This window comes from Loxodonta africana, chromosome 5 (assembly GCF_030014295.1).
Source record: "Loxodonta africana isolate mLoxAfr1 chromosome 5, mLoxAfr1.hap2, whole genome shotgun sequence".
NCBI classification, from domain to species: Eukaryota; Metazoa; Chordata; class Mammalia; order Proboscidea; family Elephantidae; genus Loxodonta; species Loxodonta africana.
In genome coordinates this window covers 67,208,369-67,227,654 of record NC_087346.1, presented here as the reverse complement: position 1 = coordinate 67,227,654, position 19,286 = coordinate 67,208,369, and the positions used below count along the sequence as shown (strand labels likewise).

The 19,286-nt window shown below is 37.1% G+C and overlaps 1 protein-coding gene across 10 annotated transcripts in view; it reads left to right on the top strand.

Moving 5' to 3' along the window:
• ARHGAP24 (Rho GTPase activating protein 24) overlaps positions 1–19,286 on the top strand; it is a 574,638-nt gene that overhangs the window by 315,936 nt on the left and 239,416 nt on the right. Inside the window, exon 1 of one of the 10 annotated variants that reach the window (XM_010594083.3) lies at positions 6,479–12,598. The exons of the other annotated variants lie outside the window; for them this stretch is intronic. The gene's annotated coding sequence lies outside the window, so the exon portion shown is untranslated. Of the gene's footprint in view, positions 1–6,478; positions 12,599–19,286 lie in introns of those variants that run through there. 10 annotated transcript variants of the gene reach the window in all.

The window sequence follows — 19,286 nt, the reverse complement described above, 5'->3', positions numbered from 1 at the left end:
AATTCCTGAATGAAGGTTTGATAAGGGAATGCATCAAAGTTAACACCACCAATACTGGGGCAATATCAGGGGCAATCCAATACCAAGTACTTCTTGACATGATACAATGAAAAGGACACAGTATAACTTCTCAGGTTTTTCTAAAAAAAATAAAGAAAAAATGCATACCCTGAATCTAATCGTGATGAAAAATCAGACAAATTCAAACTGAGAGACAATCTATTAAAATAACTGTCCTGCACTCTTAAAAAAATGTCAAGACCAAGAAAGACAAAAAAAGGTTGCAGAAATGTTGCAGGCTAAAGGAAACTAAAGAAAATTAACAAATAAATTGAATTTATGAGTGGATTGGATCATGGACTTAGGGAAATAATAGCCCTAAAAGACATTGGTGGGGAAATTGACAAAATTTGAATATGGATTATGAATTAGATAATAATATATCGATGTTAAATTTCTTGATTTTGATCGTTGTGCTGAGGTTGTATAAGAAAATATCCTTCCTCTCATGAAGTGCACACTGTGTAGAAGTAAAAGTGTAAAATGTCTCCGACTTACTCTAACGTGGTACCAAAAATCAGTAATATGTATACACATAGATCAAGAGATGGAGAAATCATAAAGCAAATGGGACAAAATGTATATAATTGGTGCATCTGTATAAAGGACATACAGGACTTATTTGTACTGTTCTTGCAACTTCGTTGTGAACTTGAAATTATGCCAAAAGAAAAAGTTACAAAAGACATAATAATAACTCATACCTCTGTTATAGGCTGTAGGGGGACAGCCCCGGCAAGGGAAGACCCTCACTGTGCATCCCGGCAGATAATCTGAAGAACTGACACGTAGCCCTTTCCAGATTCATGAGTTTATTCAGGGAGACTTACTGACACGGTCAAGCAGCTGCTTTCCAGTGGTGGCCGGCTGGAGTATTTTCCGCAACCACCTAGCAAGGCACCCAAGTTTATATACCATTCCAGCTGGGACCAAGGCTTATTGTTTTTCTCCCACGTCCTTGGGCAGTCAGTGTTCCCAGGGACTTCACATCCAGACCCAGATGTTTTCCTTCTTGTTGCTAAGACATTCCTCGGCCTTGGCCGCTGGCCCAGTCGTGCCATCCCGAATTCATCCCCAGCATGCTTCAGGGAAGAGCAAAGCTGATTCCATTAGGGAAGGGGTGCATAGAGCTGAATAGCATTACCCTACATAAGCCTTCTACCACTGTGCAATTTTTTTTTGTTAACATGTCCATCACTGTAAAAACAGGAGTCTCCAGACTTTTTCATTGATCAGTACACCTTAATTTATGTTTTATTTAAATGTTTACAAATTATACATGTACCCACACACCCACAAATACATACATACACACACCCCACACGTAGACGTTTACTAATATTGCACTGTAGTGCCATGAGTTTCAATTTTTCTTTATCTTTTTTAATTACACTTGCCCTTTTGGCTACCTCACCCATTTTTATAACTTTAAATACCATTTACTTGTCAATAACAAAATGAATTTAAAGAATAAAAGTACTCTAACATTCTACCAACAAATTCCAATGACACCCTTTCCATCACTGAGATACAAATTCTCTCACAGTAAGACATTTCTGACATTGATGATGAATGTTTCATGAAATTATATAAATAAAAAATCAGAATTTAAGTTCATTGCAAGACCAAGGAACTATCAAATGTAATTCAAGGATGACAACATAAAAAAATATATATACTGACTAATATACCTAGGAAAAATGAAATAAAATTATTTTCAGGATAGCCTAAAACTACCAGCAATGATCTCACAAGTTCAGTAAGTGCTGGCTAAAGACAGGCCTATGGTAGTGCTTTATTTCTGGAGATACTGTGGGAAATATACATTAGCATCTCGTAATCTCAGACATAGTAAATTCAGCAAAGGTGCCAGGATTAATGGACACAACAAATTGTTAATTAAAATGGTAGAGACACTTCAGAACCCAATTTATGATGGAGAGTGACCTATTCAAATCAGATTTTTTATTGCATAATACATAGTGATGATGAAAATACCAAATTCAAGTTTGAAATGGGCGTATCCTTACACAAAACCCATTATTTAGAACACATTCAAATAAGCAATTCTTGAAGACTTGATAAAAAATGGTTTTCTGTCAGTTTCTCTCACTTTGATAAGATTAGTGTCTTTGGTGTGATCCATCCATTCATTCAAATCAGTATATGCTTATTAGATACTCCTTTTTGCTAAAATCTTGATGGCCAGTAAGAGATCATTGCATTTATTATTATTTTTAATTTATCTGATAAATTGTAGAGATAAATCCAAGGGTCTAGAATGGAGAAGACACTAGAGTTTATGATGGGATAAAAGAAGGTAATGTTTCCTTTTTCAAAACAGTTTTGTGGATATGCATACGTATGTTTTTATGCAAATATACATATATGTGGATATAGATAAATGATAGATGGATAGATGATAGATATATAGAAGATAGGTAGATAGATGATAGGTAGGTAGGTAGATAGATTAGATAGATAGATAGTAGATGATAGATAGACAGACAGACAGATAGATAGTAGATGATAGACAGACAGATAGATAATCTACCTGGATGGATACATAGCAATCTGTTGATAGTGGTTAATCCTTGAAAATAGTATTGATAAGCATTGAGGGGGCAGGAACTTTAAATTTTATATTATATACTTCTTTATTGTTGGATTTTTTTTTTTACAAGAAAATATGTTATCTATATATTGAAAAGAATAAAAATAGTTTGAAGAGAAGTCCAGCTTCTTTATATTTGTTTGCACTGAAGCTTGCGGTCCAGTAGCACAGGACCAATGAGCAATTTGTTTTCATTATTTTCTGAACTGAACTTGTCTAAGAATTGTCAAAAATTACAGATCAGGGGAGTGCCTCCTCTGTTCATTTCTAACATCCTATCTTGTAAATGGAGACTCACTCTTTCATTGTAAAAAAATGATAATGTAGGAAAGCAATGTTTGCACTTCTGGGAGAAATCTTTTTTCTTCTATATAAACTCAGAATGGCTGATCCTTAGTGTGTTGCAGGGGCCCAGATAAGCAGAATATTTAAAACTTATTAAGCACAATGTGCCTTGAGATTTTATATATACTTTTCCCACAATCCCACAACAAAACTCTAATAGGACCCATATTATATACTAAAATAATGAAATGTTTCCCTATTACATATGTTTATATTCTTGGCAATCTTAAACATCATTATTATTGTTAACATTACAGTTGTTTTAATTTTTTTATGATACAACAGATATCCTCCCAATCCTCGAGGATAAATTTAAAACATATGAGAGATAATGATTTCAGACAATAGTAGAATTTCACATCTGAAATAACCTCCAGTGTAATCTTACCAAAGCCCTTCATGTTAGGAGAAAACTAAGCCCCAGTGAAGTGAAGTATTTTGACCAAGGTCACACAACTAGTTGCTGACAGAACCAAGGTTAGAAACATACTTAATTTTGACTGATATCTTCTGTCTGTACCAGGGGATGTTTGTTTCCCATGCTGTGCTACCCTCCCTTTTCTCTAGCCTAATGAGGAAACATGCCATATAAGAAGGATGCCCTCAACTCTGGAAAGGATTCAGGAATGGGGTAGGAGGGTGAGCTGGGATTCAGTTTGGTGTTTATTTATATTGACTCACTGATAGTACACTGAAGAAATAAACCCCGTGTTCATTTTTAAATAATCAAAATAGCATGGGGGAACCCATCCCATCTATTACCGATATCTTTTTATTTCATACCAAGATACTATGGGAACCTAGGCATTGCATCCTATTACATGTGATTTTCTTATAATGAAGAAACTTCATCCAATTTTCATTTTATTGGGTATATAATAAATTATGGAATGAAAATAATAAAATATCCCTGAACAGTCCAGTTGATCTGGCCACTGTATATATATTAAGCACGTTAGTTCCCACCCCCCCACCCCCCGCCAAATTATATATAAGAATTCCTGGCTTTTCTTGTTTTACCTCACTTTAGGAGGTACCTACTTTAAGACCTGTATACTCATTTTTGATATTATCATCTGAAGGTGAATATAATGTCCACGTTGTAAGTAGTGTGGTAGATGTTCATGTCTGCCTATGAAAATCCTGGTTTATATTTGCTGTCTCATTTTAATTAACAATGGCATCCCCTTTTACTCTCAAAGAGTCAGGATCTGCAAAACAAAGTGTATGGTTATCCTACCCATGTTAATGTGTGTAAGGTTAGGTGCCATTGAGTTTGTTCTGACTCGTATCCTACCCATAAAAAAAAAAATTTAGTGAATATAAAATATGCTAAAGAAGGATTTTCCCTACTTTAATTTCAAGGCAGATCTCAGCAGTGTCTCTCATTTGAGCTGTGTTTTCAGTGTTTCTGTTTTCAGTGTCTTATCTGAGTTTCACTTCTTGCCTGTCTAGATTCATTGTACCTGATTTATCCTTCCCACTTTATGCGACTCAAAACTCAATATTTGACTTGACTGAATTAGGGTATCTGCCAAGTGTGCTTTCGGTCCAATGTCTCCTGCTTGTCCTAGTACAGATTGTGAATATGTCTTCTAGGCTTAAAATAATTATCAAGAAGGACTTGTTGAAGGATTTGTGCTTTGCAAGGTAGCTAAGCCTGTAGTTCCCTAAAAACTATGCAAATACAATTGTTTGTGTGTTGGACCTCAAATCTAGCATGCTGATACCTAGGAAACCTAAACAGTTCTGCACAAGGAATCATTTAAATTGCTGCCAAATTATACTACAATCTCTTAAAATCTAAGTATATAATCTAAGATTTAGAAAGTGTCCAAAATGTGTGCTCCCTTCAAAAAGACAATTTAATGGAAAGAACATGGGTTTTGCAGTCAGATAGCCAAGAGTTTTGCTATTGATCTTCCAAGTTGTGTGTCTTAGTTTCATTTGTTAAATGGAGAAAACTTAAATAAAATGCCTGTTACATAACAAGGGCCTAGTAAATACTAGTTTCATTCAATTGTAATATTGGATATGTTCTTCTGTAATGATTTTTATAGAGATTTTGGAGGAAAGATTGCCTTTCCCATTTTATTTTTTACTTACAGAAATTCTTATATATCTCTTGAGGCCATCTTCTTTCTGTCCCTACTGTCTAATTTCAAACCATCTATCTTGGTTATCTAGTGCTGCTGTAACAGAAATACCACAAGTGGATGGTTTTAACAAAGAAAAGTTGATTTTCTCACAGTAAAGAAGGCTAAAAGTCCAAATTCAGGGTGTCAGCTCCAGGGAAAGGTTTTCTCTCTCTGTTAGCCTTCTCATCAATCTTTCCCCGGACTAGGAGCTTCTCTGCACAAGGACCCCAGGTCCAAAGGATGCACTCTGTTCCCAGCACTGCTTTCTTGGTAGCATGAGGTCCCCCTGTCTCTCTGCTCGCTTCTTTCTTTTGTATCTCAAGAGATTGCCTCAAAACACAATCCAATCTTGTAGATTCAGTCCTGCCTCAGTAACACAACTGCCACCCATCCTCCCTCATTAATATCACAGAGGCAGGATTTACAACATACAGGAAAATAACACAATACCGGGTATCATGGCCCAGTTAAATTGATACATGCATTTTTGGGGGGACATAATTCAGTCCATGACACCATCACAGTATTTTATTTGGACGTAGAAACCACCTCTTAAGTGATCTTTTTAGACCACCTGCCCCTGAATTCTTTCTCTACTTGTCGTTCTAAAAATATTTCCCGTTTAAAATTCTTCAATGGCTACCATTGCCTTAAGGATAAAACCAAACTCCTATATCACCTCCTATATATTTTATCTATTCTACATTCCAGTTTTATATAACTGCTTAAAGTGACCCAAAGGTGCTCTGTCTCCTGCCTTTAATGTTAATCCTCTCTCTCTCATTCTACATTCAAACCGCATCTTGATGTCATCTCCTTCAGAAAACCTGTGGTTACTTCCCGGCTAGATTCCTTGTTCCTTTGATTATCTCTCCTATAGCCCAGTGCTGATCGCCCCAACAGTCTTTAAACTTCTCCTACCTGTAAAAGGCAGGCTTCCTGAGGACAGGATTTCCTTCGTGACACATTATGTGGGCTCAGAAAACATGTGTTAAAGAAAGGAAGAAAAGGAGGGAGAGGGGAAATGAAGAAAGGGAGGTTTACTTTGTTTTTCTGGAGAAATTTATATGCTGGATAAATAAATATTAGCATCCCATGAGATAACAAGGAGTGATAATATAAATTAGCACAAGACCTTATCCATAGAAGGCAGTCAATGAATATTTGAGGCCTTGATTTATTGACTAGCCAAATGCCATTTATTTACTTAGATTAATACATAGTCATCTAATACCATAAGAAAAGGGCGCTACTTCTCCTTTCTTTTTTTTTTTTTTTTTTTAAATAGTTTTATTCGCTACTCAGGGCTCCAATGCTTAGGCAAGAGCTTTCTTCAAGCTGGTGTACTGGGAGAAGGTGCCTTGTGGCATATGGGAAAAGTCATTTTCTTCCTAACAAAGAATTACCCTCTCTTTGTCTTCTCAAAACACAGCCACCTTTCTGATGTGGCTGGACCCAAAGTGAGTTCCACAATGTGCCTGAGCCCCAAGACCTGGAGAAGGCTGACTCACTAGATCAGATAATTAGGAAGCAGTAGGACTCACGCCATGGGAGAAAATCTAATCTACAGCTTGTTGGAGAGCTCTGAATCCATGTGGAGCCGAGCTGAGATGGGAGATTAAATTATCTGTGAGTGCACCTCTGTAAAATTATTTGGCTTCCCCCCTTTTCACTTAGAAAACATATGTTGCAAGTGCAAGGCTTTAGCCTCTGCTCTTGAAGAATTGGCAGCTGAGGGCAGTTTCTTGAAACCACCTGTAAATGATAGAATTAGCTAGTGGGCATCTGCTGTTTCAACAAAGGAAACTACTGTAGCGTTCAGGAAACGAAGGTGATGTCTGGAAGCTCATAAAACCTTCTAGCAAATGTAATCACATTTCTAGTTAGGGGCACGTGTCCATAGAGGATATTCTGGCAAGGCGAGAGTATTATCTGGCCTGTGTGTTAACAAAATTCACGAGCTTAGAGGCACCTTGTATAGACACTACTGTCTACAGCCCAGCTGGGGCTCTTATTACCTGTGTTTCCTGGCTGCTGAGCCACTGGGAGATTTGTAGTGTCAAGTCTATTACGAAAGTAGATTAGGTTTTACCTTCATGTTTATGGACATATGTTAGATGTTGGTAAGTGAAGAGCAGAAACCCAGACAGAAAATATAATTAATTTATTAAACAAATATTTGTCAAATGCCTGTTGTATACTAGACACTGTTCTGAACACTGGGAAACGTGGTAAACAAGGCCTAAAAAAATTCCAACCTTATGAAACTTACTGTAGACAACAACAGATAGTAAACATATTTCAACTAATTAGATAAGTGAATAAATACATAAGAACAAAAGATAATTTCTCATAGTTGTAAGTGCTATGAAGAAAAATTAAAATAGGGAAATTGGCTATAGAGTGGTGAGGGATGGTAAGCTAGAGTGGTCAGGAATTTTTTTCTGAGGAGGTGACTTTTGAAATTACAGGGGCAGTGGTGGTTCAGTGGTAAAATTCTTATCTTTCAGGTGGAGACTAGGGTTTGATTCCAGCCAGTGCATCTCATGTGCAGCCATCACCAGTCTGTCGGTGGGGGCTTGTGTGTTGCTATGATGGTGAACCGGTTTCAGTGCAGCATCCAGACTAAGAGACTAGGAAGAAAGGCCTGGCGATCTACTTCCAAAAATCAGCCAGTGAAAACCCTGTGTATCACAATGGTCTGATCCTCAACAGATCATGGGGATGGCACAGGACTGGGCAGCATTTGGTTCCATTGTACATGGGGTTGCCGTAAGTTGGGGGCCAAAGAGACAGCAGCTAACTATAACAACATTTGAAATAAGTGTTGAATAATGAGAAGGAGGTTATCACATGAAGATATGAGAGAGGAACATTCCAGACAGATGGAACAGCAGGTTAGGAAATGCATTAGAAAAGATAAACAGGCGCTAAATCAGACGGTCATGGTTAGTCATTTGGATATTATACTGAGGGCAGTGAAAAACCACTCTAAGGATGAAATGGGAATGATGGGAAGCCACTGTAGGAAGGAAGCAGAGAAATTGTGGGAAACCATGCGAAGCAGGAGACTGAGGAATGATGGGAAACTACTGGAGTATATGAATCAGGGGAATGATGGGAAACTACTGGAGTATATGAATCAGGGGAATGATGGGAAACTACTGGAGGGATGAAGGAGGGGTGTGATGGGAATGATAGGAAATCATTGGAGGGTATGAAGGAGGCGAATGGTTTCTCTGGTTGCTGTGTGGAGAATAGACTATGAGAGGCAATGGGTAACAAAATAAACAAAAGCTTGAATTAACTTATAAGAGTTGACACTTGAGATTTTTACATGCATCAGTTCTCTGGAACTGTTAAAAACTTCCATGCATGAACTCTTTTCCCAAACATAGAATTTTATAATTCAGTAATTATTCATGCAGTCACTGCCCTTCACTGATGTCTCCAAAGAGCCCTCCTGGATTCCTCAGTAAAAGCCTTCTTCTAGTGTTACTATAAACTTGAAAACTGAGAGGAGGAGATCAAGAGGTAGAGAATTCTGACTGCCTTGCCTGTGTTAATATAGCCTGCCCTGGAGTTCACCTCTGTTGTAAGTACTTCTACCATCAGTGAGATTCAATTCCACAATTCCAGCCTTTAAAACACACTATTCCCCTCTAAACTACTCTAGGATTCTGAAACCCAGAGAATGCCAAGAATGGGGCAACCTGGAGTATGTCCAAGGGACCTAAATATAAAGATAGAGCATTTTAAAAAAAAGATTGTGAATTGTTGTGCTATTTTAGATTGCGTTGAACTCACATATTGGCAACACATGTTCCCTTTCTAATGGCTAGAAAGAACCATGCCATGAATTACAAAGTAGGTTTGAGGGCCCATTTCCTGTTGATAGCACTGGTCACAAAAATTGCTAGTTTCCTCTTTGCTTAACCTATTTTGAGAGACTTTGGTCCTTGAATTCAATACCTATAATCTTTTATCTGTGGATCAGCCCACTCCTGCTCCAAAGAATCTGCTTGAACCTGACTTCTCTTTATACCTTCCTTCCTGAAGTCCTCTCAACCACTCTGAATCACCCTGACTCATTCCATCTAAATCTCTGTTTATCTCACAGCCCACTTCTCTTTTAAGATTTTGCTCATATTTCCTCTTGATCCTTTGACAGGCTAGAGGGAAAATGTTCAACATCAAAAGTAAAGTTTAAGAAGTAAAATGAAAATACACAATATTTAATAATATGTATCTATGTGTCAGACTCTTGTGATATTTGACATATTAGGGTTTTCTATAAATTTAAATGATAATGTCTTTGGGGACTGCCTTAGTTGTCTAGTGCTTCTGTAACAGAAATACCACAAGTGGATGGCTTTAACAAACAGAAGTGTGTTCTATCACAGTTTAGGAAGCTGGAAGTCCAAATTCAGGGTGCCAGCTCTAGGGGAAGTTTTTCTCTCTGTCAGCTCTGGGGGAAGGTCCTTGTTATCAATCTTCTGCTAGGTCTAGGAGGTTCTCAATGCAGAGACCCTGGGTCCAAAGAATGGGCTCGACTCTTGGTTCTTCTTTCTTGGTGGTAGATGTCCCTCACTCTCTGCTTGCTTTTCTCTCCTTTTATCTCTTGTAAGATAAAAGGTGTTACAAGCCACACCACAGGGAAACTCCTCTTACATGAGATCAAGGCTGTGACCTGAGTAAGGGTGTTGCATTTCACCCAGTCCTCTTTTACATAACCTAACTTGCTTCTTTATCCACAGGTAGAGATTAGGATTTAAAACACATAGGACAATTACATCATATCACAAAATGGAGGACAGCCACACAACACTGGGAATCATGGCCTAGCCAAGTTGACTTATATTTTTGGGGGACACAATTCAATCTATGACATACAATTCGATTAAACAAAAAACAAACCTGTTGCTGGTGAGTCGATTTTGACTCATAATGACACTAGGGCAAAGCATAACTGCCCCATAGGGTTTCCAAGGATGTAACCCTTACAGAAGCAGACTGCCACATCTCTCCCATAGAGCAGCTGGTGGGTTTAAAATTCTGACCTTTTGGTTAGCAGCCAAGTGCTTAACCACTGCACCACCAGGGCTCCTTAGTACTCAAGAAGTTGTAACTAATTGAGAATTGAAAGAGAATAGGATCCTGCAGATTGTTTAAAAAACGAACAAACAAAACCAAAAGTATGATTTTCTAAGATTTCTTTCTCAACATGTTTGTCTTTTGAATCTGTTGTTTATTTCTCAGGGTTGAAGAATTTATACAGTACCCATTACTTACTCAATATTTTGGCAAATGTATTCCAAAAAATCTGATCATTATTTTAAAAACGGTCTTTTTTTTATGTAACTATAAAAACTTTTAAATTATGTAGTTGTAGTTATATTGTTTTCTGCCAAAATCCAGGGCATGGGTAGATACAATTCGACCTGTAAAGTACATGACAAAAATCAAAACCAAAGAGTGAGTTTCTGAGTTAAAGAAGGGATAAGAGTTTGGAAATAAGTATTAAATTATCTGCGCATTTGTCCATTGTATTTTTGAATTGTGTGGTGTAAGGTACATTTGACTTTAATTTTTTAAGGAGCCAGATCAAATAGAAAGATTAATAGTGAACAGAGTAAGTAATTATTAGAGTGATATCAGTCTTGGCCACTTCAAATTTTGGCTTATCTGACCCTAGGAAGGATATTGTTGAGGTTGGGCAACTCAGTAAATAGTATATAAATAAGCTTTGATTACCTATTTGAAGTGAGATGATTAACAGAAGGGTAGTTATGGAAAGTTGATCTTAGTTGCCACATAAACCCTTCATTTTTATTTTAAATACTATGTATTTTCCTAAGAAACTCTTGCTTGCCAGTTACTGTATTCCACAAGGAAATGATGAGGTAGGTTCTATAAGTGTCTGATAAATATTTGTTAAATGAATGAATAAATTAGTTAATGGATACTTTTTAGAAAGGAAATTGAAAAAAAAAAAAAACCCTGTTATAATGAGGGCATCACTCTTTCAGTTGGAGAAGAACAGTTTCTTCAAACATAAGTAGAAAATGTTATATGAAAGGTACCAAATAACATCATGCTGCTTCTTTTGTTTATTTAACAAAATAAGGAATGAATAATTATCAAGAATAAATTTGTCTGTGTGGTAAAAATCATCTTGACAAATTGGAAGTGGAGATTTGTGGTAGCAGGAACCACGCAGCGGTGTCACTGAGAGTGCAGAGAAGTATTAAAGCCTCACCCCAGCACCTGTCACAGCACCATCCCTTACTGAAGTAGTCCCCTGTAAGGACTAATGCAGGTCCAGAAAAATGACAACTTCTGAAACATAACATTATTCTGGAAAATCAACAAACCAAAAGGTCATTTCCTTAACAGAGTAATTGGGCATTACCGAAAAACTTTCAATATTAAGGATTTTTTAAGTTAAGGGAAATGTTTTCTCTGAGAAAATGTGGTTCTCACATCCTAATTGGTTACTGCTCCATCTATGCCCTGACAATTTATTTGGGTATTATACCAGGATACAGGAGCCTGGTGGAGCAGTGGTTAAGAGCTTAGCTTCCAGCCTAAAGGCAGGCAGTTCTAACCCACCAGCTGCTCTGTGGGAGAACAAGGTGGCAGTCAGCTTCCGTAAAGATTACAACCTTGGAAACCTTATGGGGCAGATCTGCTCTGTCCTATAGGGTCGCTTTAAGTCAGAATCAACTCAGTGGCAAAGGGTAAAAAAGGATACAGAGGAATAAAGTAAACCACTTCCCTTGAGATATACTAAAAACCAAAACCAAACCCATTGCCTTTGAGTCAGTCCAGACTCGTAGCAACCCTATAGGACAGGGTAGAGCTGCCCCATAGGGTTTCCAAGGAGCAGCTGGTGGATTCAAACTGCTGACCTTTGGTTACTTCTGGAGCTCTTAACCACTGCGCCACCAGGGAAACTACTTATTTTCCCTAGCCATCACTTTTTTTTTAATCTATAAAATGAGGCTGTTAGGCTAAATTATAATTAAGGTCCTGACAAACCTTCTATGGCTCTCATTTCTTTCTTTCTCTTAATTTCTTTCTTTCTTTTTTCCAAATGCTCAAATACTACATTATTTAAGGTATATTTCCTTGTAGTTTTTTCCCCTCTCCTCTCTGTCTCTTTCTTCAATATATGGGATAGGAGGATACTGACTAAGTCTGAGGGGAAGGAGGAGGAAGAAAATTAGCTTCAGGAAAGGTTTATATCCTCCTCTACATGAAAACTTAAATATAGCTACCACCGCTTTGAAAGGAATGGTTTATGTCCAAACAGCGTTTTCCAGACAAGCTCTGTACTTTTTTTGCCAACAGAATTAACTTTAAACTGAAGGCAGTAGACAGTTAAACAAGAGTCGGCACTGGAAACAGCTGTGAGTAGGCAAGACCAGTTACGTAGAAGGTACTGTTCTTTACTCATTGAAATCTTCAGGTTTCATTTGTGTCGGGGACAAGCATTCTGTGGTCATTTGACCTTTTTCCCCCCATCTCGCCTCTATTCTGAGAGTAAACATAGTCTTTAAAATATTTAGCTTCATTTATTTGGGGTTGTTGATGTTTGAAGCTGCTAGGATTTTGTTTTCTTTTGTCTTGTGTTCAGGAAACAAATGATTATTGTTACCTTATTGTAAAGCTTGGTTTAGCTTTGTTCCTTTGTTGCATCTGTGATGTGTGGTTTTTATGTTTTATTGTTTGGATTGGGGAAAGCGGGGTATGCTTTAACATAAAGAATGTACAGAATGTTCTGGACTGAGGGGGAGGGGCATTGGTTAATGCATCGCTAACTTGAAGTATAGAACCAATATAGAGCCAATCAGATAAGAGGACCAGGACAGGGCAAGTCCAGGCACTTTAAACCTTATCACAGTCTGGTGTTTCTAACCTGGAAAACACTTTTTTTTTTTTTTGAATTGGCATTTTACCTCTAGTTTGCTTCTATATTTAATTGTGATTTGAACTCTTCTTTCCCTTCACCCAGTTTTTTTTTTTTAATCTTGTTTTATTGTTCTAAAAATGTAGCTAACACAACATTTGCCAATTCAATAAAAATTCTAGAAAGGCTGCTTTTTGTTTTTTAAAGCAGTTTACCTTAGTTTAACCTCATTTTCTTTTAGAGAACAGAATTCCTATGAAGAGTGACATTTGCAATAGGGGTTCAGGTCACTGAGCTGTGATGGAGCTTTTGAAGCAGAGCAAGGGCAGTAGGCCAAGGTGTAGTTGAGGAGACAGAAAGGACCCTGTGTACCCCTGAAATCCAAGGTACCACTAACTTTCCCCAGGGGCCTGGCTGGCTAAAAGAATTTCTGTACCTTGTCAATAAACAAATAACGAAAACAATTAAGAGGTTCTGTACATGTACATTTTCCAAAAAGTGAAGCTTACGAATTTACCACCAAAAACTCCAGAAGTATTAGAAAGAATAGGGAACCCAGGGTTGAGAAGGGAGAGTGTTGACATGTCGTGGGGTTGTTAACCAATGTCATACAACAATGTGTGTACTGTTTGATGAGAAACTAGTTTGTTCTATAAACTTTCATCTAAAGTACAATTAAAAAAAAATTCATTGCATTAAAAAAAGTATTAGAAAGAATCTAGCCATTTATGGATATTTATCTTTCTGAAATCCACTGTATGTTTGATGCCTCTTTGGAGGGGACTAAACTCAACTTAGTGTTTTCTGAAGTATTCAGCATCCTCATCACAGACAGACATTATTAGAATTACTCTACACTGCAGTGATACCTTTGGGGTGGATTCTTTGGTGTGTAAGTCTATTACCTCTATGTCCAAAGATAAATTAATCACCATGCTATTTTAATTCTTACATTATTTTTATTGGACGCTTTTTTTTTTCTCCTGTGTCTACCTTCTCTACCAAGGTGTGAGTCCTTTGTTTAGTGGGTACAGTATGAATTCCTCTAACGACTCCCTTTGTGCGTGTGAGCGTAGAATAGGATTAATTAAAGTGGCCTCAATCATTATCAATACCTTGAGAAAGCTGCAATTCATTTTGTTTTGAAATGTACAACATAAAAATATTGGAAGATAAGGAAACATATTGTGCTTTTAAATTCAATGTACATGGTATATAAAATTGCTTTGTAATATTTTCAGCTTAAAAGAACGTGCAAGTAAGTGAGAACACAGTTAAGGAAATCAAAAAATCCTTGAGAAAATTAGTCTTAATTCATTTTTTTTTAAAGCATCATCTCCATCACAAACCAGTCCTTTGTAATTGTTCTCTCTTCTCTTCTGTGAGCAAGAAAACCAGAAAAAAAAAAATTATAAAATGATGCATGGAATAAGTGTCCATAGTTTTACCCGAGGGCCCAGAGATTCTCTTATGAGAAACTGCATATGCCAAAGTGAATAGGCATGGTGACATCTATTTTGGGCATTCAGGAGATTTTTGGCTTGTGTCCAAGTTTTAGTTGTGTTCTGTGGTAGAGGTTACCATGGAAGTGACTTTGGAGTAAGTAATGTGTTATTCTGTTTGATACAGAAAATGCTGTTTGTTCTCCTTTCTTTATACAGTTACTGGAGGTATGTGTTAAGGAATCAGTGACTAACCAAATCCCAAGGGGCAGATCTAATATTAATCAAGTACTAAGTTTTTTTTTCGTCCCATTCAAACACATGCTGTTCATATCCATCCATAGCTAGAAAATACCATATAATGATTTTTAGGAAACAATTAGAAAAAAGGAAAAAAAAAATCATCTTTCGGTTTATGCAGTTCTTCTGTATGGAGATGATGCTTTAGGAAAAAAAAATGAATTAAGACAAGACTAATTTTCTCAATGATTTCTTGATTTCCTTAACTGTATTCTCACTTACTCGCAAGTTCTTTTAAGCTGAAAATATTACAAAGCAATTTTATATACCATGTATATTGAACTTAAAAGCACAATATGTTTCCTTATCTTCCAATATTTTTATGTTGTGGTTTTTTTGTGTGTGTGTGGGTATTTTGAAACAAAATGAATTGCAGCTCTCTCAAGGGTATTGATAATGATGGAGGCCACTTTAATTAATCCTATTCTACGCTCACACACACAAAATGAAAACTGGGTATATAAGGCATGAAGCTATAAACTGAATAGGGCTAAATTCCAATTTTAATTTTAATCCATTTATAATTACCTGACTCAGCAAGCTTAACTTAGAATTGTGTTATGAGGCCTTTTGTATTAGAGGGTTTGTTTGTTATTTTTTAAGTTAGTTTTTCATAGTTACTGTAGACACTTTTCCTTAATGTTAGAGCATCTTGTAGTTATATATGACAAATAATTTCTCTTTGAAACAATAAATTAGGGACCTCCTTTTATCTGCAACAGTGAATTAGAGATCCTCATATGTTTGGAAGCTTTGTCTGAGAGTTAGAGATCTTGTTTATTTTCGCTCCCTAGTCCTCTGAAATTAAATAGTATTACTTGTTTTAAAATAAAATTTTGCTCCAATTGAAACCTAATTTTTTTAAATTGAAACTCTACCAGTTTAAGTCAGTTCAATATAGCTATTTTTCACTTGACTGAGTAATTTTTTATCAAAATTTAATTTTCATGTTCTTACCTAACTAGTTTGGCTGCTAACAAAAGGTCAGCAGTTTGAACCCACCAGGCACTCCTTGGAAATCCTGTGGAGCAGTTCTACTCTGTCCTGAAGGGTCACTATGAGTCAGAATTGACTCCATAGCAACGGGTTTCGGTACCTAATTAGGAAATGTAACATGATATTTTATGAAGGGATATATATTTTATAGTGAAATCTATACCACCACAAGCCCTAAACTTAAAACAAAATGCCTGAAAAGTCAACGTCATTATAAATACCCTCTCAGGTAAAACTTCAGTTTAGAAAGGTGCTTTTCAAAACTGAAAAGAGAAGAAGCCAGTGAAATAAATTAATGTGTACTCATGTTCACTGTTGATGCCTTATAAGGTTCCTTTTTAACACAACCATATGTGAATTCTCCAGAAGCCTCAGAACCCAGCCTGTCATGACACAGAGTTCCGTGAGCTAGATTTATGGCTTCCAAGAAACTGTCTGACAAACTTAATGCCATGGTCATGGACAGGGTAAAGTAGATATTGATATTTCTGAGGCTGTTGAACAGTGGCAGAGGTAATGCTTTCTTTTCCTAAAAATCCAAGTTTAGTTTCTCTTCAATCAGACTCTCAGAAAAGGTGGTCAAAGTGACAAGTGTGCCTTTATTTATTGGCTTTTGTCTAAGGTATTATACTGATGTTTCTGGAAAATCTAAGATGTGATATAATCAAAGACCAATGTGCTAAAACATGAAAACTTATTTAATAATTTATGAAATTATTATTAGCAAGAAGTTATTTGGCACTGTTAAGTACCATGGAGAAAAACAGCATATCTATAACCCATTGTTGTCAAGTGGTTCTGACTCGGAGAAACCCCGTAGAGCAGAGTAAACCTGCCTCAGAGGGTTTCCAAGGCTGTAACAGACTGCTACATCTTTCTCTCCTGGAGCTGCTGGTGGGTTCAAACTGTTGACCTTTCAGTAACCAGCTGAGCACTTAACCACTGCGCCACCAGGGCTCCTTCACGTATCTGTACCCAAAACTAAATCCACTGTGGTTGAGTGGATTCTGATTCATAGCGACCCTGTAGGATAGAAAAGAACTGCCCAGAAGCAGATTGTCCCATCTTTTTCCAGTCCAGCTGGTGCTGAGTTCCAACCACCGACCTTTGGGTTAGCAGCCGAGCACTTTTAACCACTGAGCCACCAGGACTCCTTCAGGTAAAATCCGTTGTGGTGGAGTCAATTCTAACTCATAGCGACACTACGGAACAGAGTAGAACTGCTCCATAGAATTTCCAAGGAGCGGCTGGTGGATTCGAGCTGCCAGCCTTTTTGGTTAGCAGCCGAACTCTTAACCACTACTGCACCAGGGTTTCCCAGGTATATATAAAAACCAAAAAACAAACAAACAGCAACAACAACACAAAAACCCAAGCCCATTGCCCTCCAGTCGATTCGGACTCATAGCGACCCTATAGGACAGAGTAGAACTGCCCCATAAGGTGTCCAAGGAGCGCCTCCTGGATTGGACCTGCCGAACCTTTTGGTTAGCAGCTGTAGCTCTTAACCACTAAGCCACCAGGGTTTCCCAGGTAACTATAAAAAAAATATATATATATATATAGTCAATAATAATTCAAAAAGTAGATTTACCCGTTGCCACTGAATCGATGCAGACTCACAGCAACCCTATAGGACAGAGCAGAACTGCCCCATAGGGTTTCCAAGGAGCTCTGGTGGATCTGAACTGCCGACCTTTTGGTTAGCAGGGGTAGCTCTTAACCACTATGCCACCAGGGTTTCCAAAAAGTAGATTTGGAGAACATAATGGCGTCATCCTTTTTCCTATGCCCTTTTTATGTTTTGTGTATTTTGCTATAGGTATTGGAGAATTTATAACACTTAGGATAGTATTGAGAAAACAGGAGATTGAAAAAAAAAAGTCTGAACGTGGCTGGATCTGAGGCAGTTGTACAAGCCAAATGTAATTTTGATGATCCTAATATTTTAATGTAGTTTTTCAGATTGTTATATCAGTTATAGAGCTCTAAATAAATACTGACATCTTTCCAAACTACCAAAAAAATAATAATAATCTTAAGGAACACTTGGAAATCCTGATAGTGGAGTGGTTAAGTGCTACAGCTGCTGACCAAAAGGTCGTAAGTCCGATTCCACCAAGCGCTTCTTGGAAACTTTGTGGGGCTGTTCCACTCTGTCCTATAGGGTTGCTATGAGTTGGAATTGACTCAACGGCAATGAGTTTTTTTTTTTTTTAAAGGAGCACGTTGCATTTTGCTTTAACTTCTCACTCCAACCTGCTTGCGTTTGAATATATTTAATACAAAGAATTTCTTTAGTTCATCTCTGCGGCACAGTGCTTGTCCAGTAGGGTAAGAGGGCATAAGTATGTTTTGCATGTCTGCATTTGTGACGTTTTAAGGAGAGTGGAATAAAACAGAAACAAAGACAATAGACAGCCTTTTTCAAACCTCAGGGGTAAAATGACCTAAATACCCACAAGGGAGTTAGCAATTATATCAAATATAAAGACAGTGACAATATGAAGGGAAAATAAATTTACTTTTACCAGCTTCCACTCCCTAGTGGATTCATTTCTTTTTTCCATCTGTGTATATATACATGTGATACAAATACTTAGTTTCATTTTATTTTTATAAAATTGACTTAATACTGCAATTTTGGTTTCTACTTTTTTTTTTTCATTTAACATTTTATTGGGAATGTTTTTCCAAGTTCTTTCAGAACACTTGGGAAAAACAATTCACAGTGGCCTAATGTACCGTTCTATGGTTACGCCACACACAATAGACTGTGATGAACACAATAGACTGTGACCCCTATTGTTAGGGACCTATGTTATATGAATGTGTTCTGCCATAAAAAAAAAAAAAAAGTATCCTTTCACATACTTTTTTTTAATCATTTGATTATTTTAGGGCTGTGATACCTTAGAAATTAGCAAATCAAAATTCATCTTTATACAGCATAGAGGAACTAAGTTCAGAAATATTACTCATCTAAAAACCAGGCTTCTAAGCTTCGAGTCTAAATTCTATCTTTGTCAGGAAGAAGTAATGACTGGGTAATAAATTTATTCGGGGGAGGAAGTGGAAGCATAATTTCCTTCTGCCTGAGTAAGAGGTTAACCATGTACCCTATTCTCTGAAAATCCCCAGGGAAAGGAGGAATTCTCATACTACAGCAAAATCCCAAGATCCCATGCCAGAGTCTTTATTACACAAGTGATGATGAACATATAATAGCCCTGGGAACATTTTAAAATAGCTGTCATTTTGTTAATGAGTATTTGCTAAAGCATTTCCTGGGCCACTGGTGTTTATGAAACGTTTAAACAAAATATTTAAGAAGATGGAACCAGGACTTGCTCCGTAAATTATGTTCTTTTACTTGCACCTTTGCTTCTTCTTCGGTGTACAACCAACATTCTAGCCTGCACTGTGCTGCTACACTAAAAGCAGCAAAAACCCAGCTTTCTCTACCGTATTGTACTACC